General features: G+C 42.4%; 1 protein-coding gene across 6 annotated transcripts in view; it reads right to left on the bottom strand.

Annotated features, from left to right (window-relative positions):
• IL1RAPL2 (interleukin 1 receptor accessory protein like 2) overlaps positions 1-27,440 on the bottom strand; it is a 673,060-nt gene that overhangs the window by 292,434 nt on the left and 353,186 nt on the right. The gene's annotated exons all lie outside the window — the stretch shown is intronic.

The following is a 27,440-nucleotide window of genomic DNA, read 5'->3' as shown; positions in this document are numbered from 1 at the left end:
GAACACTCGCAAGAACGTTAGGAAAGTTCAGCTTGAAATCTGAACTTTCCCCAAGATGAACCTAGCCACATTCCATAGGATCTAGCTTGTTCCCCGAGAGCAAGGAAAAGGCCAGGTTAGGGCAAAGGGTCCCAAGATTAATCTCTGGTGATCTTTTATGGTTGGATGTTTCTGTGTACTCCATAAAGGGGGCTCTGAGCTTCCTACCACTCCCCTTTCCTCTTCACTTCCACAGTTACATGTAGGGTTTTAACCAGACTAGTGCCATGGAAGAGAATGGTAGTCAAGTGATTACTATGCATTATTTGTGTTAACGTAGCACCTAAGAGCCCTAGTCATGGACCAGGTCCCCATTGTGTTAGGAGCTGTACAAACACTTGTGATAGCCCCACATGCAGTACTTTAGAAACACTGGTTGGAAGTTTCAGAAAGGCACCCAGTTCCCTTAGGCCCAACTCTTTGGCCCCTTTGAAAATCCCGTCTCCTGATTATCTAGGCACATTGGATTCATGGGCCCTGGTTTCCATTGCACTGCAATGTCACAGGAGCAGAAGGAGAGAGAGAACAGCTAACTGTACTGCGGTTGGCATTATTCTGGAAATCAAGCACAAAGGCAACTGTCCGTCTCTCATTGGCGGGAATGGGGGAAGAGGAGGAAAGATGCTTAGAGCGGGAGAGTTTGCCAAAGTTCACCTCACAGTACTTGTTCATGGTCAGCGGAGAGCAAGCCTTGAGAAATACAGAAAGTGGCTGCACTGAGCTGGCTGAACATTCCATTTTGGCAAGGGCAGGAGCTGCTGAAAGGAAACGTAACACTTAGAAAGGTGGCAACAGAGTCTCACTCTCTAGGAATGTGATACCTTTTGTCATAAGTGAGGACAGATGTGTAATGAATGCATCAGAGGATGGGGAAGAGACACGAAGTCCAAACACTGCACTGACAAGTGGGCCTCACTTTTCCTCAAATAGCTTGAGCCCTGTGGGAGCCAGAGCAGCAGGTTGTTCAGGAACATCTACACAAATAGCTGAAGCTTTTCATAACTTGATGCCTCAAGTTAGTGGTATGAAAAATCCAGGATTCAGACAAGCAAGAGCAGGATTATCACAACAAGCAGCTTTGAGAGAGGCACAGGGCTCTGGACTAGGAATGAGATTCTATGCATAGTTCGGTCCCTGACCTACTCTGTAGCCTTGGGCAAGTCATTCCCCGCCCCGCCTTGTCTAGACTGCCAGCAATTCAGGACAGGGCCTGTCTCCACAGTATCTAGCACAATGGGGCCTGATCTCAGTGGGGACCCTCTGGTGTTACTGTACCTCAAATAAGTAACAATATAGGGCCCAATTCTCCCCACATTACATGGATATACTCTGGAATAACTCCACTGACTTCGGTGGGTTACTCCAAGTTTCGACTGGTGTAATGCAGGAAATTTGGTCTTTCGTGTTAGTATTTATTACATAGTTATTGACAACTAGAAAGAGAGATAAAGGATGTATTCTCCTACTACTACTTCTGCTTTCCACTTGCCCCCACACAGCATGACTCCAGGACTTACTGTTCTTGATCTTTACACCACTTTTCTCTTTCTGGCCCTAGATCCAAGTAGGTCCCCCACGAAGTGAAGTCGCCGCTGTAACCTACAGAAAAGCTCCAGCTCCCTCTACTCTGGTAGTGGCTGCTTTTCTTGTTTTCTTTTCTTATTTTGTAGCAGCTTTATTACTATTAGAGCTGAGTTTGTATTGCTGTCAGGGAAACAGCACACAGGACCTAGAAAGGGACGGCGTTTTCTCTAGTATCTAACTCCAACAATGACTTTTTTTAATGCAAGCATTTGAGGAGCCTCTGTCTAGGATGCTGTATATGTACAAGCCCATAATGAGCCAGGGTAAGAAAGTGGAGGATCCTAGGGAACAGTCAAAAGAGGTGGCTTGATTATAAGGTGGCTCAGGTGATCTAGGAAGGGAACTATCTGAGATGCTGGGCTTTTCCCATTTCCTATTCACCACTTGCAACATAAGTGTTTCCAGAAATTCTGATAAGTTCATTGATTTATTTTAAACAGTATCAAACAATATGATCAAAGTAAGTTTGGCACACAGATTTCTACAACTGAGGAGACTCATCTCAAGAGGAAGAATAGTCAGGTGGTTAGGGTACTAGCCTAGGGCACAGGAGACCTGAGTACATTCACCCACCCTGCCACAGACATCCTGTGTGACTGCTGACAAGCCACTTATTCTCTCTGTGTTCCCCACCCCATAAAACAGGGATAAGAGTAATTTGCTCTGTGCGTTATGGTTCACTGAGGAACCACTAAGTGCATTGAGAGGATTCTACACACGTGGAGGCATTTACGAGTCACAGACAATTGCAATGCCTGAACACTGATTGGGACATCAAGGCTCAATTTTCAAGCAGCAGTGTGTTTAAGTGCACTTTTGTTTATATGTAAATGCTTTCATGCACATGTACCTGGAGGTTGGGTGGATTTGCCAAACACACACAAATCATTCCTAAGCCTATTTGTTCCCTTCAAAAACATCTGAGTTTTGTTTTAGCAACAAACATTTTCACAGATGCGCAAAAATTAACAAAGGCAATGCATATGGTGTTATGGTCTGACCTGGACTTTAGCAAGGCCTTTGAGAAAGCATCACACATAGGACATTTGCTTTTTAGGCCGATTAGCCTGAGGACAGAATGGAACACAGCTATGAAAAGTTGGGGTTTCGAAAGCATTCAGCACTGCCGTAACTCTGCTGCCATTAAAGTCATTAGCAGAACTCACGTTGGGCTTCAGTGGGATACGGCAACCCGGAGTGCTTCTGAAAGTCCCACCCGAAAGAGCAAATCGGTGAAGTGGTCATAAGCAATGAGTCAGCAAAAAAGGCTGTGGGTTGCAGTGGAGAGAGATCACAAGTGTAGTGCCTTGGGTCAGTGCTGGGGTTGATGCTTTTCAAATTTGTTTGCAAATAACCTAAAGCATGGCTATATTTGTGGAGCAATAAAACATGCTGACACTACCAGTATCTACTAGTGTATCATTAGTACAAAGACAGCTAATGAGATTCTTGGCTGCAGAAATGCATTATATACACAAGACATAGAAAAAGAAAAGGAGGACTTGTGGCACCTTAGAGACTAACCAATTTATTTGAGCATAAGCTTTCGTGAGCTACAGCTCACTTCATCGGAATGCATCCGATGAAGTGAGCTGTAGCTCACGAAAGCTTATCCTCAAATAAATTGGTTAGTCTCTAAGGTGCCACAAGTCCTCCTTTTCTTTTTGCGAATACAGACTAACACGGCTGTTACTCTGAAACAAGACATAGAAAGTTATACTATTGTTTTAGGGTATGATGAGACCCTCCCCTCCAGTCTATATTCAGTATGTAGCAGATGTCAAAGTTGTACAAATTCTGGAGAAAGTCCAGAAAAAAGCTGATGAAAAGCATAGTCTCTTCACTATGATAACCTGAAGAAAGCAAGCAGAAAGTTTGCAGAAGTGGGAGCTACGGGGGATCCTATTATAGAATGAAAATGGAAATACTAAAATGGGAACTAAACAGCAACAAGGAAAGATGTGGACACTCCAGAAAAAATGGAACACGCACCAAGTTCAGGGTAAAGTCCCTGATTCTGCAAGGTACTTAAGAAGGTGTTCTGAAGTTAGGTACATGCAAAAGTATTTTTCTGAATCAGGCCCAAAGACATGAAGAGGCTTTTTCCTCAGCACAGAGGCAGTACTCACCTACTGGGAATTGCAATACATGATTAACTAAGGTTAACGATCATATTTTTAGAAGTTTATCCTGCTCACCGAATGGAATCAGCAACTAAATTTATTCTGGGTATATTGGCTAAGGCCTTTTTCCTGTCTTATTCTAGACCCACAGGGATTGTGTGGTAGGAATCACATCAAGCATTTCTAATAGAATCAGATTTTCAATGACTGCAGGAAGCAGACATTAGCGAACCTCAGGCATTCCCATCTTATATGCGAGAGGAAATGGGACCCAGCCATTAAGTTCCGATTCCACTCCAAACTTCTGAGGTATTTGGATCCAGCCCATTTAATGTATAGTGGGCAACTGGCTTCAGTGGAGCTCCCCTCATTTACACCAGCATAGGATCCAGCAGAACTGCCAGAGGCAAAGTTCAGATATGGATCTGAATGATCCCAAAGCTCAGGGATGTTTGCTTCCAATTTTAAAACAAGATTAGTTTCTAGGTTTCATAGCTGCCTCTTCCTTCCTTCTGGACCTAGACAGACCTATTTTTCTCCCAATCTAAAAGTGCAGAAATTCCATGTTTAAAAATAGCTCAGTACGAAAGACTGACTGCAGCAGCAATCACACTTATTGGCAAAGGGGGCCTGTTATCCTTCTGTTTCAAAGATAATGACCTTCTAAAGATTACACTGATTCCAAGTGTTAACATTTTTCACATTACCCACATTGTGACAAAAAAAAATATGCCTGTACTGTATGAATACACTCGTGGGACCCAGCATTAAACAGACTTTCGCAAGGTAATGGATACAAACAGATGGACAAACCCTGGTTTTTTTCAGCAGTAACATTCCATGGGGTTTCCTTTAGCCAATTTGATTGTCTCTGAGGAAAGTAAGTTTTACACCTGCTCATCTGTGCTCAAAGACCCCCTGCCTTTAGAATGACTTTTCTGAGTGTTATTGGAAACAACATCAGGATAATGGCAAGACTGACAGTGAAAAATTCACAAGGAATGCAAAGTAACTTAAATCAATTAGTATCATAAATACAGGCTGAATTTCTTCCATCTTACATGTCAATTATATATACCAAACATTTGAGACTTTACTACTGACAAGCTTATTTCGGTGAGATCTGTCAAAAGAAAGAAAAACGTAGCCTGGTGCTATGTTAAACTGCGGCCATTATCTTCGTAGTTTACATAGCTGGAAATAAAATGGTTCATAAAAATAATCTACCATCAAATTTACTGCTTCTCTAATATTGAGGAGCATTTCAAGAGACAAAATACTGGTTTTAAAATATGCCTGATGGAAAACCCAATGGTCTGATTTACCCAATTAAATGGAAAACGATTCATATCCATTTATGCACGAAGGTGAAATATTCTAACCAAAGCTCTGTTAGAATGCATCTTCTTTTGAGGTCAGCTGTCTTTTTTTTCAGTTGGTCCCTGAACAGATCACAGAACAGATGGAAAAGGCCAGTTTGACATGATGCTTTGGCTTAATTATAGCATTACTAAGATAGCACATGGAGTTTGTATAGACTGGTGAATTTTATTCATTTAGTTTATTTACACATAAATTCAGCGACATGCTTCATTTTGTTTTAACTGATCGTCAATATGTACATTTCACTGCCATTTAATCATTTTTATCTGTATATTAATAGGTCATGCTTTCTTTCCAATTACAAGCAACATCCATTGTTGTTAATGTTCAAAGAAGTGTAGAACTGGGATTTTATATTTTGTATGAGTTCCTTTTCAAAACACCCTTGTTCATCCAGTTCCATTGTTTTCCAGCAGTAATTGTGTCAGGTCCCTGGAGTTACTTTATGATTGCACAGCCTTGAACAAAGCCATGCTCGTCTGGTAACACCAAGATGTTATGTTTTGTAGAATTGTATAAAAAAAAACTTGGTCAGTTGGTTTACAGGAGTCATTTGGTCCTTCAGGTTTGCAAATCACAGAAAGGTCATTTATCACTGTGTGGGTTTTACTAGTGTGGGTACAAAATACATATTTTTTAAATTTTACCTCAGAGCAACATTTTTGGAGAGTGGTGGTCTAATTCATTAAAAACCCATTGTGACAGGGTTCGTGGGGTGCAGCCTTGACTGTGGGATCACTGAGCCCTCTGTCCCACCAACCTGGGGTGTCCTTTTCATTCTGTGATGCTGTGTTAAGCCACAAACCTCTGGCAGGCACAGTACTTACACAGACATCCACAGGCAGGCACACACCCAACTGAGTTGCATGAATGCTTTGCCCAGCCACTCATGAACCAACAGTAGAGAGGCTCCAATCAATTCCCCCCAGTTCCTCAGTCTTATAACCCAGAACTGTACCATCTTGCACTGATGAGAATCCTGGCCAATGTAAGTTCATTACCCAGTCCACCCCTCCCTTGATGTGGAGAGGACACACACTAGCCTTCGTAAACCGAGTTGAGATTTCCCAAGCACTTCACCAAAACATTTGGTTTTAGGTCAAATACAAAACAGATTTATTAACTACAGAAAGAAAGATTTTAAGTGATTATAAGTAGCAGGTGTAGAGATCCGAGTTGGTTACTTAAGAAACAAAAATAAATTCGCAGTCTGAGTTCTACAGACTAAACAGGATTTGAATCAAGCAATGTCTCACCCTGATAGATGGTACAAACAGGTCACAGATCCTCAATACACAGGCTGCAACTCTTTCCCGGCCTGGACCAACCTCCCCCAGTTCAATGTCTTTGTCCTCCAGATGTGTTTCCAGGTGTTGAGTTGTGAGGCCACGTGATGATGTCACTTCTCCTCTTTTATAGTTTCTTCTAGCTTGCTGGAAAGATCTTTAGACATGAGGATCAGGCAGTCTCCATTGTCTACGTGTTCTCTCTGAGAAGTTTCCACTGTAGTTCCTGGGATAATGGATACTTTCCTTGATGGGTGTTGATGACCCATTAACTGCTGTCTGGCTACTCCTTTGTTGTACCTGAAAGGCTGGTTGAGGGTGTTCCCAGCCTCACAACATATTTCAGTAACAAATACTGCAATACTTCATAACTTCACGTACAGTCCAACAGGATATTAATGTTCAACAGATCAAGACATTTAAAATGATACCTCACAAGGCATACTTTGTACAAAACATATCATCATTATATGAAAGCGGTGAATATGGGGGTTCCAGGGCGCAGCTCTGAGGTATGGAGTGTCACATGCAGGATTACACAATTTTACTATAAATGCAGTACACACGAGTCCACATCTGCATCATGTTCATCAGTGATGAACAAGTTAAGACTTGGAGGCATGGAACATGAGGGTGAAATTTAAGTGATTGCAGAAGATAAAATAGGCTGAAATACTGTCACAGGTGTTAGGGAGAGAATGAAAAAAATAGAGATTTTTAAAAAATTTTCCCCAGAAGTCTTCCTGACAACATTTGTTTCATTCATGGGCAGAAAAATCCCACTCTTATTTAACATTTTTTCAACACTTGAGAGTAGGGGGAAGGAGGGTCCACCCCTTTTACTTTTTTATACACACACAGGAAAGGGAGGAGAGATTTTAAAATAAGTGAAATTGTGACCATTTTGCCACTGTCTTTAGTGAGCACAAAATCAAGTCCTAAAAAGGCAGAGCATAACAGAACCACAATATTGGACACAGCGTAGCGCACATCTTGTCCAAGGAGCTTAAGCTAATGTTTCCAAAGCTGACTTTGTAACTACTTTCAATGAGAGTTGTGTGGCTAAATCGCTTAACTCTCTTTAAAATTTTAACTTTAATCTTTATCTTTAATAAAGGCAAATTCAATTTAAACAAAAAGATAAGGGTAAAAAAAATCACAATGGATTATGTGCTCCCGTAAAAAAAAGTTTTCACTTATCTAACAATGTCAGAATGTCAGAGTTAATAGGCTAGTTTATCAAACTACTAGACTAAAACAGTGAAGTGCAGTTGAACTGCTTAATTTGCGATCCTAGTTAACAATTGCATGGTGGTTAATGGTTCATAATTTGATTTCTGTACAGGAAATGCTCTCCATTACACAGACTGGCAAAGAGGTACATGCCCCTAGGGGTCCTTGCAACCAAGCTAGACAAGCTTCCATCTTACTCTAAATGTTTTCCAGCCTTGGGCTGGAGCAAACTCCAGAGATGAGAGCCCTTTAGCCTTGCCTCCAGGACCCATTATGGACCAGATAGCATGTTGTAAGTAATACAATTTGAATCCAAAGCAAGCACAGTTCCAGTAAGAGAGCAGCCAGAAGCAGATATGCATTATACGAAAATGCTGAACACGGGGGAAAAAACAAGGAGGAGGAGGAGGAGGAAAGGATATGACAAGGAGCAGGTATAATATGAATTATGAACGTTCACATTCTGATGTGCAACAAGCTTCCCAGCAAATCACTCCTTAAGTCTCACTAGCATCCAGTTAGAAGTGTAGCCTCACCAGCTTCATAAAGCCTGTGAGCCTGCATCTTAATATTCTCTCCATCTCAGCTAGATCTGGACAAAAACTCTTCACGTATTGTTAGAGCTAAGAAATTCAGAAATGCCCACTCTTGATTCTTGACAAGGCATAAATCGCTTTGCTTATTCCATCTGCATTCCGCAGAGGTGTCTGTGGAACTTTTACATGAGACTAGAGTGAACTTCTGATGTGAAGACAGAATGCTGCTGTGACGGTGAAAGCTAACAATTAGTTATGTGCATCAGAACCAGTAATTACATCCCATCAGCTACATAATCTGGTGCCTAATTTTTTAAAGTAATTTTTTAGTAGATACAGGAGTGATGATCCTACCTTGAACTGGACTAGAGTTAGAGTTTGAGGGTTAGAGTTTAGGTTCAGCTGTGCTGAGATCTCAAGTTTGTTGGCCCAAATAGGCCTCTTGGGCCAAAATTACCTGAGAACAGTAGACTTCCTGAGACTTTGACCACGTCTGAACTGATTTTGGAACCAACACAGAAGTTGTATATTTGAGGATTTGAATCCAAATGTGCCTCAAAATTTGAAGGTGCTTGGATTTAAGGTTTTGGCTTTGGCACATGTCTGGGTTTTTTATTAAGCATTTTGTCAGCACAGACATATAATATTGTATTGAAATGGGGGCAGGGGGCAAGAGGAGGGAGATAGTGGGATTTTTAGATTTTTTTCCCTTATTCTAATTGTTTTTGTAAGAGCCTAAGGAGTTGGCCAAGTCCCACTGAAATTCCCAACCTGCAAAACCCAATACCATGCAAAAATCATGAGATCACAAAAAATGGAACACTTTTCTCCCCAGGCACAAAGTTACATTCATATGAATACCTATGATACCTATACCCTAAGCTGTAAATTTGTATGGCTAATATTCAGTATTTAAATATCAAAGTCATTTTGCTATATCACCCTAATTGGCATATCAAAACACTACAGTAATAGCAGTTTTATATAACAAAGTTTTATAAACCAAAGAGAAAGGGATTTGTCATTCACATTTGTCTTGAAGTATTCTTTAAAATACCTACCTGTTTCTATCACATGATGGTGTTACATAGCGATGTTTTGATATGAAAGATGCACTACAAACACACATTAATGAAACATGACAGCAGTAAACCTTTACTGTGCTGCAAGTCCTAAAATGATTGCAAATGCAGCTTCAAGAAGATACCACTGTACACAATTACTCTCCAGAGACAAAAGAAATCTTGAAAGAGAATTCTCTGAAATTCCTTCTCAATTACTTCACAAAAGCATAGATGAAACACAGTTTTCCTACAAGTACATTTGTCAACAACAACTAATTCTTACTTTGACTGGAAGACAGGCAATCTAAAAAGTTCACAATCTAAAAGGAAAAAAGTGGGGACAGAAAGCATTTAGGGCTTGTCTTCTTACCTAGTACCGACTCAGAGCTAAACAAAATTTTCACCTCAAGAATGTTTAACGGCCAAACTGGAAAGTTTCAACCTGACAAAGGCCATTAATGAAAGCAATTTATGAAAGCAATTGTCCCTCTATATTATAAATAACTGCTTAGATTATTGAACTGGACACTTTAATACATTGAATTTATTTACTTTCTTGTGCAGCATCTCTCACGGCACAGAGGAGATTGGATGCAAAGGGTATAAAAGATGAGGTTATTTATACTACCATGCACAGAGAAGACCTCTGTCAAACAAGGTCCCCTTAAGTCTTGACCTGAACAAATTTGTCCTGGAAGGGCACTACAATCAACATGAATCATGACGATAACAGCTTAAGTATAAACTAGAGCTGGGGGGTGGGGAAGGGGAGGAGGGGAAATGTCCAAAACATTTTTTTTTGGCTGACTTGAATCTGCATTTTTTCAGCCGATACCATTCTTGAGTTTGCATCAGTTTCGAAACAATTGAGGATGGCAAATTGTTTTGGGCAAAACAAATTCAGAAATGTCAGGCTAGATTTAGAAAACAGAGGAGGTGGTGACGACGACCCATGTTCAAGTCTCTGATATGAATCAAAGACTTGAACCCAGGTATCCCACATGCCAGGTGAGTGCCTTAAGCACCAATTTATTGGCTGGGGTGGGCCTCTCAATCTCTTCTGTTGAAGCTGTTCCACTTCACATACATAATTAAATATTCATAGGAGCAGGGCCTGGAACCCACGTGTCCCTCCAAGGTAAGAGCCCTAACCACTGGGCTGTAAAGACATTCTCACTCGCTTGTACTCCAGCCCAGTGATTATGTCAGTATTTATACAAAGTGGAACAGCTTCAATAGGAGAGGTTGAGAAACACCCACCCCAGAATAGCCAGTAACCTAGTGGTTAGAGCACTCATCTGGGATGTGGGAGACCTCAATTCCAGCCTGGGTCTCCCACATCCCAGGTGAGTGCCCGAAACGCTGGGTTACAGAGGATAAGAGGAGTACTACCAACTCCTCTTCTGTCTCCATTTTGTGAATCTAACTCTTTGTTTCCAAATCTCATTTCCTTTTATTTTTTAAAAAAAGGTTAAAAATGCCCCCAAATCAACTCTAAATGAATTCTCTCCCCCCCCCCCCCCCCAATTTTTTTCATTCACCAAAAATTCTGGAAAATGTTGCTTTGGGGTTTACCGCAAACTCTTCCCCTCCGCCCTCTCACCTATACTATTTTTTGGAACTTCCAGCAAGCTCAAGGATCAGTTATTTGTACAGCTGTGTTACAGTTTATTGGGATCTGTGTAAAGCCACTTCTTTACATACGTAAATATGGATTCAGATGCCCACTTTGGCCAACATTTTAAAACTTAGGTGCCTATATTGCATAGCTGCTCCAAGGCTGAATGCTATGTATATACACATAAAATAGTTAGAAGCAAGGGGAGTAGAATACTCTATTGTTACTCCTCTTGTTTCTACCTATTGTCACACACATTCCATAACTGTTCCATTTTGGATGTAGATTTTTTTTAAAATGAAATAGATATCTTGACAAGTCTGTGTGTCTACATTTAGATTTTAGTTATGTAAGGGGACTGTTGCCCCCTTACTAACATTCAGTGGGGGTGTTTTGGTTGGCTAGCTCCCAGTACTAAAAGGGGAAGAGTCTATGAGAAACCAGGACCCTGAGACTGATAGTTGATAGCAAAACAATGGGGAGAGGCCAATGCTCCAGGTCAGCCTGAATGACAGGGCGAGCAGGCTAATCAGGGAGTCAGGAGGCCAGGGAGGTCCCGTCCTCCATGTGAACTGGACTTGCCTGGGTCAGACAGAGTGGGGCCAAGCTAAGGAGAAAGCAGGGGCCCAAGCTAAGCTGGGGAGCAGAGCTGTGCCAGATCCAGAGAGACCAGAAAAGCAGCCCAGAGAGAGCAGACCCTGTCCTAGGAGCAGAGCTGCAGCAACCAGAGCCAGAGGGGCCAGGAAAGCAGCCCAGGAAGCAGGTCAGTGCTGGGAGCAGAGTCACAGAAGCAGCCTGCAGAGCAGACCTGTCCTGGGAGCAGAGCTGCAGCAACCAGAGCCAGAGGGGCCAAAGGAGCAGCCCAAGGAGCTGGAGGCAGAGCAGCAGCAGTGCAGAGACCGAGTGGTGGAGCTGGGGCTGGAGCAGTCCGGAGCTGGGTGCGGAGAGCAGCTGGGGAGAGCGAGGGGGACCCTGGGCAGCAGGCCCAGCACAGGGAGACGCCTCAGCCAAGAGGCTCTGCAGGCCAGGCTTGGATCGTAACCCCGACAGGGCAGGGGCGACACTGGGAAGAAGGGTCCTACCACTTAGAGCCTGAGAACGTGTGGCCACCACCAGAGCAAGTGTCCAACCCACAGCATCCCTGCAGCACAGCTAGGGCCTGAGAAGAAGGCCTGGGACTTACAAGGAGCAGACTGTGAACTGCCCTGACATTCCAGAGACACTGTTTGTGATGTTCCCTGCCACAGAGCGGGTGATGTGTTTCCTTTAACCTTTCCCATTTTTCCTTATTCTTTTTAAAATTGTTGATTAAATAACTTGCATTTGTTTTAACTTGTATGTAATGGTCAATGGGTCAGAGAAGTGCCCAGTGCAGAGAGAGTACCCCAGAGGGGGGACACCCTAGCCCCTGTCCTAGGTGACCACAGCAGGGTTGGGGGTCGAGCCCCCCAGGAATCCTGGGCCCAGCCTTGTTGGGGTTACGAGGACTCTGCCAGACAGGAGAGTGGAAGGGGAGTCCTCAAGGGCAGGGAGGCCACTGGGTAAAGAAAGTGGGAGCGAGGACTCAGATCCTTTCGCTAGCCCACTTCACCGGGGTAGTGCAGAAGCCAGGAAAGTTCCCCACAATAGCGGGACTATTCCCCCGCTTACAGTTATATATATCCCTAATACACGACAGATTTTCTTCAAATAATAGTTGTTAAGGGAAATAGCTTCTATGCATCGTTTAAATGATTTTTAGACAATCCATAAATAGTTCCAACTTGAAGGTACATTTTTTTTAAATGAGGGGAAAAGATCATGTAGTCCTTAAATAGCCTCATCCTGACCAATCTTTTCCAGAAAAAAAACCCAAAGCAAACTTGGGGAGTTCCTGACATTTGTAATAGAGACCGTTTAAGCAAAATTAATGATTTTCCTGCAAACAGAGATTCCTGTAGTCAAATTGCAGACCAATCTAACTTGTCCCACAATAGCATTCTCAAAAAAATATGGAAGGAGTTCTACAAATTCAGTGTTATCGTGCATGCAGAAATGTTTGCTTTCAGAATAACTATTTCAGACATCTCTTAATTATCCTATCTTTTTTGGCTCATGGATATTAGATTACCACAAAGCAAGATTCAGATTCAGCAATGCTACCTAGCACACACTGGAGAATTTAGACAGATTTTCTTTTTACATTGCTGCTTTTTCTTGTACTATGTGACATGCCTATAGGAGGCTAACCACCAATTTACGGCATCTGAGGAAGTGGTCAGCCGATGATCAGACTGAATAAATATTGCTACACTCTTAACTCCTACAGCAAAGAAAATATTGCTACCATAATTTGTCTACAAAAAACAGTACAATAAATTCAGAGATCAGATGCATGTATATCCTCAAAGGTATCACAAAGACAGACAAAAGCCTTTTCCCCCCCTCCAGATTTGAAAGTATCTTGTCCCCTCATTGGTCATTTTGGGTCAGGTGCTGGCGGGGTTACCTTAGCTTCTTAACCCTTTACAGGTGAAACGATTTTGCCTCTGGCCAGGAGGGATTTTATAGCACTGTACACAAAAAGGTGGTTACCCTTCCCTTTACATTTATATGTGCTATCTTTAACACTTATCAGAACTGTTTCCAAGCAAGCTACAATACCCAAGACCATTAGACAGTCACTATTTGTGTACGAGTTTTATGTCAAGTAATTCCAGAATTTTACAACAGTTAGTCTTGATCCTGCAACAGGGTTCCTCCTGTGCACATCACATTGCAAGATCAGACCGTAGGCCTCGATCCTGCAGAGATTGATGCACGTGCTCAATTTATGAACTGTAAGCAGTCCCACTGAAATGAATGGACATACTCATAGTGCATGAAGCTAAATGCATGCATAAACCTTCGCAAGAGCAGAGCATCGGGTTCCTTCTTTTATTAAGTATGTTCAGTTAACTTTAAAAATAAAGTGAAAACAGAAGAGCAAGTAAAGATGTAATATTTAAAATAATCCTCTCCAACAACTAGATATAATATTTAAAATAACCTCCTGTCAAGGTTCCTTCCCCACTCTGAACTCTGGGGTACAGATGTGGGGACCCGCATGAAAGACCCCCAAGCTTATTTCTACCAGCTTAGGTTAAAAACTTCCCCAAGGCACAAAATCTTTGCCCTTGGACTAGGGTATGCTGCCACCACCAAGCGCTTTAACAAAGAACCAGGGGAAAGGACCACTTGGAGTTCCTCTTCCACCAGCTATCCCCCCAAGCCCTTACACCCCCTTTCCTGGGGAGGCTTGAGAATAAACAAGTTGAGCACAGACCAGCTTGGGTTTCTTAGGACCCTAAAAACCCAATCAGATTCTGTAAAAAAATGGAACTTTATTAGAACAAAACAAAGATAAAAGAAACACTCTGTAAGATTAGAATGGAAGATAATCTCACAGACAGCCAGATTCAAAACATAGAGAATCCCTCTAGGCAAAACCTTACATTACAAAAAGACACAAAAACAAGAATACACATTCCCTGCAGCACAGTGAATTTACAACCCAAAACAAAGAAAACCTAATGCATTTTCTAGCTAGATTACTCACTAACTTTACAGGAGTTGGAGGGCTTGCAGCCTCGATCTGTTCCCGGCAAAGGTATCACAAAGACAGACAAAAGCCTTTTCCCCCCCTCCAGATTTGAAAGTATCTTGTCCCCTCATTGGTCATTTTGGGTCAGGTGCTGGCGGGGTTACCTTAGCTTCTTAACCCTTTACAGGTGAAACAATTTTGCCTCTGGCCAGGAGGGATTTTATAGCACTGTACACAAAAAGGTGGTTACCCTTCCCTTTACATTTATATCATCCTCCCAGCCACTAGAGATGTAACGAAGCTTTGAGATCTTAAGACAGTTTTCAATATCCTAACAGCGTGCTCCCAAAGGATAGTGTCAAATTACTAAAGGCAATGGTCTATTGTTCCACATTCAAACTGAATTTCTTTTGAAGAGTTTTTAGAATAAAAATAGTCTCTGATATTTAGTGCAATCTCCATTAGGAATAGTAAGAATCTAAGAAGTAGAGTGGAAATATTGCTAATTGAAGCCACAATCTAAACTCTAGTCTATGAAAACTTCTGTCTCAGCTCAATAATCAGAGTGACTTGGCCTGATTATTAAAATATACATATGCAATTAAATTTACAGTTCTTTACATAAAGAAACTGTACATTTCTTAGCTGCTGGTTCAATGTTATGAAATTGTCATAACTGGGACCTTATAGTCAAATATGACTAACAAGCATCCTGAGTTCTCTCCAGAGATTAATTTAAAGTTTGTATACACTGCCACCAACCCCCTTATTTTGTATTCAGTTTACAGTCTCTGCTGAGAAAAGCTTGCTGAGCTTCTAAAGCACCAAACCATCACCAGTCCCAATAAAAAAAAACCCCTCATTTTCTTCTACTCCCATTTATGTCCGACGAAATGCTTTTGTCAAACTAAATCTGTATTTTTTGATGAAAAAAATGTTTTGCCTGAAAAATTGAACATAGCTCTAGTCCTGAGGTCCCTTATAATGAGAATTTGGATGGCCATGTACAATGTTCTTATACTACTCCGGTGAGCTGGAGCCTATCAGCTCAGCTAAAATACTAGATTCCCAACCAATGCTCATCAGTTACTCAAGTGAGGAAAAAATGCCTCCTCTTTAGGGGTTTTTTATGAAGTTAACCCTCTTTGATTCTGAGCAAAGCCGATTGAAATCAATCTTTTCACTAATTTCAATTAATTTTGGGTCAGGGCCCAAGTTCATGGAATTCCAATTCAACCAAAGAATTTTGGATCACAACCTAAGTTCATCAAGTTCTGGTCACTCCAAATTCATTAACAAAAATGTTTGTGATGACACAGGTAATTCGAATGTAGAAAAACCAAATCTCTGTTATTCAACCATAGGAACTACCCAATATCTATTTTTAGCGTATTGCTGGAAATATAATGCCTAGAGAGGACTCCATTCCTCTTAACACTGATCAGACTTTGAAGACACACTAGTTCATTTACAAGGCCTTATTGATATGAGCAAGGTCATTTATAACACTCTAGAATTCAAATCCCTTTGTTAATGCAGAATTATGGGCAGCTGACTTCAGATTTGAGAAAGAGCTGTGTAGCTCAAAAGCGTCTCTCTCTCATCAACAGAATTTGGTCCAATAAAAGATATTATCTCACCCACCTTCTCACTGTAATTAGTCCACCATTGTTTAGAACAGCTACAGCGTTTTCTAGATTTAATTTCTCATTGCTTAAGACTGTATGCAGTGGTATTTTATACCACACATTGCATTTTATACACTTCCCTTGGTCTTTCGCTTTCTATTTCTTCATTTGAGAATAGTGAGCAATTCCTTGATTTGTTTCTAAAATAAAGTTGCTTTCATTTGAACCCTGGTGCCTTCCAGCCAACCTCTGCCAACTGCAATTTACTTAAAAACCTGCTGAACCTGTCTAACGTGTACTTGTGGCACCTTAGAGACTAACCAATTTATTTGAGCATGAGCTTTCGTGAGCTACAGCTCACTTCATCGGATGCATACTGTGGAAACTGCAGAAGACATTATATACGCAGAGACCATGAAACAATACCTCCTCCCACCCCACTCTCCTGCTGGTAATAGCTTATCTAAAGTGATCATCAAGTTGGACCATTTCCAGCACAAATCCAGGTTTTCTCACCCTCCGCCCCCCCCCCCCCCAAACTCACTCTCCTGCTGGTAATAGCCCATCCAAAGTGACCACTCTCTTCACAATGTGTATGATAATCAAGGTGGGCCATTTCCTGCACAAATCCAGGTTCTCTCACCCCCTCACCCCCCTCCAAAAACCACACACACAAACTCACTCTCCTGCTGGTAATAGCCTATCCAAAGTGACCACTCTCCTTACAACGTGCATGAAAATCAAGGTGGGCCATTTCCAGCACAAATACAGGTTTTCTCACCACCCCCCCCCCTTTTCCAAAAAAACACACACACACAAACTCACTCTCCTGCTGGTAATAGCCTATCCAAAGTGACCACTCTCCTTACAACGTGCATGAAAATCAAGGTGGGCCATTTCCAGCACAAATACAGGTTTTCTCACCACCCCCCCCCTTTTCCAAAAAAACACACACACACAAACTCACTCTCCTGCTGGTAATAGCTTATCCAAAGTGACCACTCTCCCTACAATGTGCATGATAATCAAGGTGGGCCATTTCCAGCACAAATCCAGGTTTTCTCACCCCCCCACCCCCCCACACACACAAACTCACTCTCCTGCTGGCAATAGCTCATCCAAACTGACCACTCTCCCCACAATGTGCATGACAATCAAGGTGGGCCATTTCCAGCATAAATCCAAGTTTAACCAGAACGTCTGGGGGGCGGGGGTAGGAAAAAACAAGGGGAAATAGGCTACCTTGCATAATGACTTAGCCACTCCCAGTCTCTATTCAAGCCTAAGTTAATTGTATCCAATTTGCAAATGAATTCCAATTCAGCAGTCTCTTGCTGGAGTCTGGTTTTGAAGTTTTTCTGTTGTAATATCGCAACTTTCGTGTCTGTAATCGCGTGACCAGAGAGATTGAAGTGTTCTCCGACTGGTTTATGAATGTTATAATTCTTGACATCTGATTTGTGTCCATTTATTCTTTTACGTAGACACTGTCCAGTTTGACCAATGTACATGGCAGAGGGGCATTGCTGGCACATGATGGCATATATCACATTGGTGGATGTGCAGGTGAACGAGCCTCTGATAGTGTGGCTGATGTTATTAGGCCCTATGATGGTGTCCCCTGAATAGATATGTGGGCACAGTTGGCAACGGGCTTTGTTGCAAGGATAGGTTCCTGGGTTAGTGGTTCTGTTGTGTGGTATGTGGTTGTTGGTGAGTATTTGTTTCAGGTTGGGGGGCTGTCTGTAGGCAAGGATTGGCCTGTCTCCCAAGATTTGTGAGTGTGTTGGGTCATCCTTCAGGATAGGTTGTAGATCCTTAATAATGCGTTGGAGGGGTTTTAGTTGGGGGCTGAAGGTGACGGCTAGTGGCGTTCTGTTATTTTCTTTGTTAGGCCTGTCCTGTAGTAGGTGACTTCTGGGAACTCTTCTGGCTCTATCAATCTGTTTCTTCACTTCCGCAGGTGGGTATTGTAGTTGTAAGAATGCTTGATAGAGATCTTGTAGGTGTTTGTCTCTGTCTGAGGGGTTGGAGCAAATGCGGTTGTATCGCAGAGCTTGGCTGTAGACGATGGATCGTGTGGTGTGGTCAGGGTGAAAGCTGGAGGCATGTAGGTAGGAATAGCGGTCAGTAGGTTTCCGGTATAGGATGGTGTTTATGTGACCATTGTTTATTAGCACTGTAGTGTCCAGGAAGTGGATCTCTTGTGTGGACTGGACCAGGCTGAAGTTGATGGTGGGATGGAAATTGTTGAAATCATGGTGGAATTCCTCAAGGGCTTCTTTTCCATGGGTCCAGATGATGAAGATGTCATCAATATAGCGCAAGTAGAGTAGGGGCGTTAGGGGACGAGAGCTGAGGAAGCGTTGTTCTAAATAAGCCATAAAAATGTTGGCATACTGTGGGGCCATGCGGGTACCCATAGCAGTGCCGCTGATCTGAAGGTATACATTGTCCCCAAATGTAAAATAGTTATGGGTAAAGACAAAGTCACAAAGTTCAGCCACCCCAGGTTAGCCGTGACATTATCGGGGATAGCGTTCTTGACGGCTTGTAGTCCATCTTTGTGTGGAATGTTGGTGTAGAGGGCTTCTACATCCATAGTGGCCAGGATGGTGTTATCAGGAAGATCACCGATGGATTGTAGTTTCTGCTTAGTAATACCAAAAGGACTGAAGGTAAAAAATCCATTACAATCTACATACCACACCGACTATGCTGACAGCTTGTGCCACACGCTCTCAAAGAAACTGCGGAACCACCTGATCAACATCCTCTACAGCAAACAGGGAAAGATTAAGAATCAGCTCTCAAAACTGGATACTCTCATAAAAAAACAACCTTCCACACAAACTTCCTCGTGGCTGGACTTTACAAAAACTAGACAAGCCATTTACAACACACACTTTGCTTCTCTACAAAAGAAAAAGGACACTAAACTATCTAAACTACTACATGCCACAAAGGGCCAAAACAGTGGTTCCCTTAACCCACCCAGCAATATTGTTAATCTATCCAACCATACTCTTAGCTCAGCAGAAGAATCTGTCCTATCTCGGGGCCTCTCCTTCTGCCCCTCCATCCCCACGAACATGATACAGTTCTGTGGTGACCTAGAATCCTATTTTCGATGTCTCCGACTCAAGGAATATTTCCAACACACCTCTGAACAACATACTAACCCACAGAGAGCTTCCTACCAACACTACAAAAAGAAGGATTCTAGGTGGACTGCTCCTGAAGGTCCAAACAACAGACTGGACTTCTACATAGAGTGCTTCCGCCGACGTGCATGGGCTGAAATTGTGGAAAAGCAGCATCACTTGCCCCATAACCTCAGCCGTGCAGAACACAATGCCATCCACAGCCTCAGAAACAACTCTGACATCATAATCAAAAAGGCTGACAAAGGAGGTGCTGTCGTCATCATGAATAGGTCGGAATATGAACAAGAGGCTGCTAGGCAGCTCTCCAACACCACTTTCTACAAGCCATTGCCCTCTGATCCCACTGAGGGTTACCAAAAGAAACTACAGCATTTGCTCAAGAAACTCCCTGAAAAAGCACAAGAACAAATCCGCACAGACACACCCCTGGAACCCCGACCTGGGGTATTCTATCTGCTACCCAAGATCCATAAACCTGGAAATCCTGGACGCCCCATCATCTCAGGCATTGGCACCCTGACAGCAGGATTGTCTGGCTATGTAGACTCCCTCCTCAGGCCCTACGCTACCAGCACTCCCAGCTACCTTCGAGACACCACCGACTTCCTGAGGAAACTACAATCCATCGGTGATCTTCCTGAAAACACTATCCTGGCCACTATGGATGTAGAAGCTCTCTACACCAACATTCCACACAAAGATGGACTACAAGCCGTCAGGAACAGTATCCCCAATAATGTCACGGCAAACCTGGTGGCTGAACTTTGTGACTTTGTCCTCACCCACAACTATTTCACATTTGGGGACAATGTAGACCTTCAAATTAGCGACACTGCTATGGATACCCTCATGGCCCCACAGTATGACAACATTTTTATGGCTGACTTGGAACAACGCTTCCTCAGCTCTCGTCCCCTAATGCCCCTACTCTACTTGCGCTACATTGATGACATCTTCATCATCTGGACCCATGGAAAAGAAGCCCTTGAGGAATTCCACCATGATTTCAACAATTTCCTTCCCACCATCAACCTCAGCCTGGACCAGTCCACACAAGAGATCCACTTCCTGGACACTATGGTGCTAATAAGCGATGGTCACATAAACACCACCCTATACCGGAAACCTACTGACCGCTATTCCTACCTACATGCCTCCAGCTTTCACCCTGACCACACCATACGATCCATTGTCTATAGCCAAGCTCTACGATACAACCGCATTTGCTCCAACCCCTCAGACAGAGACAAACACCTACAAGATCTCTATCAAGCATTCTTACAACTACAATACCCACCTGCTGAAGTGAAGAAACACACTGACAGAGTCAGAAGAGTACCCAGAAGTCACCTACCACAGGACAGGCCCAATAAAGAAAATAACAGAACGCAACTAGCCATCACCTTCAGCCCCCAACTAAAACCTCTCCAACGCATCATCAAGGATCTACAACCTATCCTGAAGGATGACCCATCACTCTCACAAATCTTGGGAGACAGGCCAGTCCTTGCTGACAGTCAGCCCCCCAACCTGAAGCAAATACTCACCAGCAACCACACAACAGAACCACTAACCTAGGAACCTATCCTTGCAATCAAAGCCCATTGCCAACTGTGTCCACATATCTATTCAGGGGACACCATCATATGGCCTAATCACATCAGCCACACTATCAGAGGCTCATTCACCTGCACATCCACCAATGTGATATATGCCGTCATGTGCCAGCAATGCCCCTCTGCCATGTACATTGGTCAAACTGGACAGTCTCTATATAAAAGAATAAATGGACACAAATCAGACGTCAAGAATTATAACATTCAAAAACCAGTCGGAGAACACTTCAATCTCTCTGGTCACTCGATTAGAGACCTAAAAGTGACAATTCTTCAACAAAAAAACTTCAAAACCAGACTCCCAGGAGAGACTGCTGAATTGGAATTAATTTGCAAATTGGATACAATTAACTTAGGCTTGAATAGAGACTGGGAGTGGATGGGTCATTACACAAAGTAAAACTATTTCCCCATGTTTATTTCACCCCACCCCCCACTGTTCCTCAGATGTTCTTGTCAACTGCTGGAAATTGCCCACCTTGATTATCACTACAAAAGGTTTTCTCTCCCCCCCCCCACACCCCACCCCCGCTCTCCTGCTGGTATTAGCTCATCTTAAGTGATCACTCTCCTTACAGTGTGTTTGGTAACACCCATTGTTTCATGTTCTCTGTGTATATAAATCTCCGCACTGTATTTTCCACTGAATGCATCCGATGAAGTGAGCTGTAGCTCACGAAAGCTTATGCTCAGATAAATTGGTTAGTCTCTAAGGTGCCATAAGTACTCCTTTTCTTTTTGCGAATACAGACTAACACGGCTGCTACTCTGAAACCTTTTACACAGGGTTGCCTTTATTTCTTCATTAACACCATGAAATTCTCAAAGCGTAGCAAAAAATTTCTATTGTAACTGATCAGACTTCTTCTTGAGAATTACATCCTGATTCTTAGAAACGTGGGGCATCCATAAGATTAGTTGCAGGCACTCAGTACCTTTGGGGATCAGACTTTCAGTAAGGACAAGCAATTCAAGGCTGCTGATGTGCCACGGAGGTGGTACTGGAAAATATGCTATCAGAGACATCAAGTGAAAGACACTCCACCTTCCCCAAAGTTAAAAACAACAACAAAAAAGTCAGCTGAAAAATCTTTGAAATATGTGGAGGAAAAAGGAATAAAAAGAAGGGCATTTTGCAATAAAAATTCTTTTTTATGAAAGCATCAAAGATGTGCCTAATATTCCTTTAAGCCTTCAGGACAGCAAAATAGTTTTTGTTTGTCATCCAGTCATCCTAAAGAGGTTGTCTTTTTATCTCAACAGGTGCTCCTCATTAAATACTTATGGGGGAAGAAGTACAGTACTTTTGTCTTGTTTACTATGACATAGAAAGAGTGATTATTTATTATCGTTAGAGGACTGGTAGAGATGTTTTGAGAATTTAGTTTCTTTGATACGACAAACAGTTTGTTGGAGGAAAAGAGAGATCTTACAACTCACTGAGAAAGTTAAGGAGGCATCCTCTCCTTACCTGCAGTACTTATGAAGCGAATTCACTAGGCTAGCCTGTGTAATAAGTCTTCTGCGAGTAACGAAAGGAGATGGGATAGCAGGACAAGTATTTATGCAAGAAGATTAATAATAGGGTCTCAGGTGCTTTTCCTTCAATGGAAATGCAGATTTGAAGGAGGAAAGCTCTGGAAAGCTAGTTGTAATATGGCCCCCAGGCTTCCTCCCCAAGAGAGGATAAATGAAGCAAGGAATTGATTTCTGAGAATCATGATGTTACATGGGGTGGAAGCTGAGGTGAGCATGGGCTGATTTTTTTTAAAGGTATTTTGAGATCACTGTGGATGAATATTAATTAAACCATGTGGTAGGCTGAACAGGATACAACTTCCAGGTGAAATCCTGGCCCCACTGAAGTGAGGGGGGAATTCCCATTGACTTCAGTGTAGCTAAGCTTTCACCCCAGGTGACTGGTTATGTACAATAGGTAAGGACACAAGACAATGCACAACCAAAAAGAATATACACCAATACTGAGTGCATTGAAAACAGGAGGAAGCTAGTGGAATGATTCAAACAGTAGAAAAATTAAAATGTCACTTAGCAAGGTAATTTTCTCAATATTTATCTTGGAGATCAAGAGAGGAAGGTACTGCTACTTGACAGAGGGGAACCAAATAGGGGGTTTTGTTTTTGACAGTCACAGTCCCTGCACAGCTCTTGGCGAAGCCATAGGTTACATGCCTCCCCATAATCCAGTGTACGCAAAACAAAGAAAACTAACCAATCACAAAACACACAAAGCTGTGATATAGCTCTGTAGGCTATGTTATCTGGGTTATTGCCGTGTATGAACATTGTTAGAGATAATCTTTCTTCCGGGCCATACCAGATACAACGTGCTCCCTTGGCAAAGACTTCTTCAGGGCACTGAGCCTGACATTGTCAACTTCCCATGATAGGAAATCATGTTAGACAAACCTGCCTATGTGCCGGTCTTCCATTGTGGTGTATATCAACAAAACCACTGGACAAGCTAGAATTGAAAAATGGACGTCTTCCCAAATCAAATGCGACTCTGACCCAAACCAGGAGGGGAAGAAATAGTAATTCATTCTGGCACCCTAATTAATTATCACACAGATTGCTTATTGATTTTCTTGTATTCACTCTGATGCTTTATGAAGCACACTCATTTCATACAAAGCCCTGATAGAATGGGAAAGATCAAAGGTACCTAAGTGCTTGGAACTGCAAGGTGGGAGTGGGGCAGAGGAGAGACGAGAGAGTGTGTGCGCATGTACACTAGCAGGCATCTAAACTTACCCACTGACCCTGGGCAACTGGTTAAGAGGGCACTCAGCTCACAAAGATTTGCAGGTTGGGTTAAATTGTCCATTACGGATTCCCAGAGACCAAAAATATTTCAGAGACACTCCGAACCCCAGCTGACAACAACAGTAGATGTCCTGAGGTCAGTCTTGGATGTCTTATGTAGCTATGTACCCTGTGGTGCTGGACCATTCACTAAAGCTTGTTCAAACTTGCTACATGGGGCACTGGGCTAAGCTGGCAGAGAAGCAGCTAATAGAATATTTTCTCATTATAATTAATTACTGCTACAGAACAAACAAAGGCATGTCAGGCTAACAATTGTTCATACAATTAGCTTTCTTTTGTATCCAATAAATACATTTTCATCTACTCTTGAACTGGGAAATCTAAAACATCGGAAGGTTAAGCAACTAATCCGAAATACAATGCCTCTGGAACAGCACAATGGAAACCATTGAGGCTTTACCTCTAAAGAAGCATGCACACACACCATACACAATGTTGATTTTTCTTGCATACTCAAAGGACAAAGGAAGGACCAAATGCTAAGAAATCTCCCATTTGCTTTACTGGGTCTTGAATTGGTAACTTAACAGGAATGACTTGCAATGCCCGATCACAAAAAAATCTGTGTCCACTCACACAGGCAGAAGTCAAGATCATAATGATCAGTTACGTAGGACAGTCTTTATAACAGGGAGTAGCAGCCCTCAGAGTACATGTTCCAAGAGAAGTTCTAAAGGTTGGCTCATGTTTGCCAGAGTAAAGAGAAATATTTAAGTAACTATTGCAGCTTTTATACAGCCAGGGCACTCCTTGTGAGAAAGGAGACAGAGGCAGTCTCTGGGGGTACTCTAGCTCATTCTGCCAGAAGGAAGCCCTGGCAAAGGGTAAGCTGTGTTAAAAAGGGACTGCCCCTTGGCCAGCCTCTGACTCTGCTGTCTAGAAACAGACACTGACGAGAAGTTACGTCACACATCCGGTATTATATGACAAAGCTATGGTCCAGCAAAACACATAAATACAGGTGCAACTTTCAGCATGTGCCTAAGTGCTTTGCTGGATCAGGGTACTAGTCAGTGAGAGAGGCAGGAATAGAACCCGTCTCGCCCAACTACCTCTAAAGGCACACTGTGAGCCCACTGGACCTGTTGAGAACTTATGCGCTAACTCATATATTCTCACTCACTAGACCAACACTGGATCAGAGGCACTGAGTGGAGGACTGGAAACAAAGTGGGTAAATGAGATGCAAGTGCATACAAATAACTAACTTGAGACATTTTCGCTATGTATTTTTCACTCTCTTGCTCCTTAATTATAGATAATGCCTTCTTTACAATGGGGTGGTTGGGAAGTCTTTAAATGTGAAATAAAAATGTCCACATAAATGCCTACAGAAGCATAACTGATGGAAGGAATGGGGATTATTTTAATACATACACATACAATACTGAACCATTCTCACAAGATTCCTTAGGAATAGTTTAGTAACCTGATACAGAGGTGTCGCTATTTCAGAGCCCTGGAAATAGCACTACAAATTGGTATTTCTCCATGCTTGAATTCAAACACAGTGCATTTCACACTATATACACTTTAATAGTGTATTAAAGATGAGTGTCTGGATCGCTTTTCAAGCCAGCTCTTCATGTTGCATCTAATCTATCATCACTAATGACAACCAAAATAAAAGAAAAGGAGTACTTGTGGCACCTTAGAGACTAACCAATTTATTTGAGCATAAGCTTTCGTGAGCTACAGCTCACTGTAGCTCACGAAAGCTTATGCTCAAATAAATTGGTTAGTCTCTAAGGTGCCACAAGTACTCCTTTTCTTTTTGTGAATACCGACTAACACGGCTGTTACTCTGAAACCAAAATAAAGTACCCAACGGGATCTATTTTAAGTGGCGGAGTATTGCACCAGTAAATATTTGTAAAGCTAGTATCCACAAAACTAGTCTTTGAAGGGTTTATGCTTCAGAGATTTATCTTCGGCACAGCAAAGGAACTAAGCTGGACAGGAGAAGGCCTGAAGGTGCTGAACAGTGAAGGCTGCCTTATTCATCAGTCATATTTGTGATTTTTTTTCTCATTGTAATGCGCTCCAAGCAATCTTTAACTCAGAGGTCATCTCTGCTCAAGAAAAGAAGAGGTGTAGGATAGATAGGCAGTGAACACCTATCAAAGTTTTCTTCCAAATACTGTATGGTATATAGGCTTAGAGAAAAGGACTTACATATCTGGGGCCAGACTAGGTGCGTTATGTAAAAGTCACAGAGGGTCTTCTCAACACAGGCCCTCTGTTCCAAATGGAGGTAGGGACTCTGCTACCTCTGTGGCAACATCAATTCTCCCTCTTTCCTTTTCCTCCCCCACCCAATGGGCCTTGTGGAGTATCATTCACATGTTTGGATATCTACAGTTGGGGAGAGGCCGGAGGATGAATGCAAGTGGGGGAGGAGCAGGGATATGTTGAGATGACCGTCTGTTTATTCTAAAGCACCACAGAAAGTCCAGCGAAGATTCAAATGCTGTCTCTGCACAGGGGAACCCGCAATTAAAGATCCAAGGAGCAGTAACAAATGGAGGAATCCATGGTTCAATGGAGCAACAGATGGCCACAGTGGCAGATCAACAGGCGATGGACTTCTTCATGCACGACTCTGGCCTGCGGCTCATCCCCAGGATCTGCAAGATTTGGGAGTGCAGCCCTATCTTTTCTGCACGAAGCAAACTCCACCCACCAAGCAGAATGATTTGATGAACATTCTTCAAGGGGATCCTCAGAGGTCATTTTCACCCACCAGGCAGAGTCTTGTGGGTATTTGTGCAGGAGGGAAGATCCCTAAATCTGTGCATCTGCTCATTAACATTTACAACTTGGAAGCCTTTTATTTATGAAGTTTCAGTACAGTTAGCTTGAATTATACAGAAGTTATCAGAAAAATAAGTAGATACACTTAGACTAGTGGTGAATCTGTGCTGTTTTTTTTTTTTTTTATACAGCACAGCAGCACTCACTCTAGTTAAGAGTAGGCTTTTGTCAGGACACGAAAGCCACTGATTCTATGCTTTTCATGTATTTTTTTTAAAAAATAGCTATCCATGACACTTGACATTTTGAGGATGTGATGGTAACAGCTGAACAAGATTTAGTGATTACAAAGCATAAGTCAGCAATGGAAATGCAGTAATCACAACACAGCAGGCCCTAAAGACATTCAGTTGCACCTGGCACTCCTCATATGTCACCTGTCTCACAGCAAAATGCACATAGGAGGCAGAGTCCAAACTGGGGCTTGCACCACTCCAAGCGCCTGATTCTGAGAGGTGCTAAATACCCATAACTCCCACTGAAATCCCAGGCCCTAAGTAGACAGGTAGAAATAATGAACACTAGCGATCAAAGAAGTCTGAGGTCAAAATATCAGACACAAAGTTTTTTTCATTGTGGGTAGGTGGAGGAGAGAGAAGGAGCTTAAATGGGGAGGTGAATGGGGATAGATTGAGCCTCTGGAGGAACTCAAGGAACCAGCTAACTTTATGTAATAGTGTCTCTAGACAGGAGTGTTTTTGGTGTTGCTAACTACTTTATGAGAATTCCTGACATGGTTAGTCTCATTACCTATTGTGCAGAGAGCTTTCCCTTCATCATATTGGTTTGAACAAAAACAAATCAAAACCAAAACACAAAAACCTGATGCCAAACTCAAAGGAGGAGAATCCAGAAAAACAGAAATGAACAGAAAAAGTGAGCTGAAACAAGTGTAGAAAGAATCTGATAGTTTTGAGCAGACTAAGTCCTAGGGCTT

This window comes from Natator depressus, chromosome 9 (assembly GCF_965152275.1).
Source record: "Natator depressus isolate rNatDep1 chromosome 9, rNatDep2.hap1, whole genome shotgun sequence".
Taxonomy (NCBI): Eukaryota; Metazoa; Chordata; order Testudines; family Cheloniidae; genus Natator; species Natator depressus.
The sequence above is the reverse complement of the archived record's forward strand: the minus strand, read 5'-3'. Positions and strand labels throughout refer to the sequence as shown.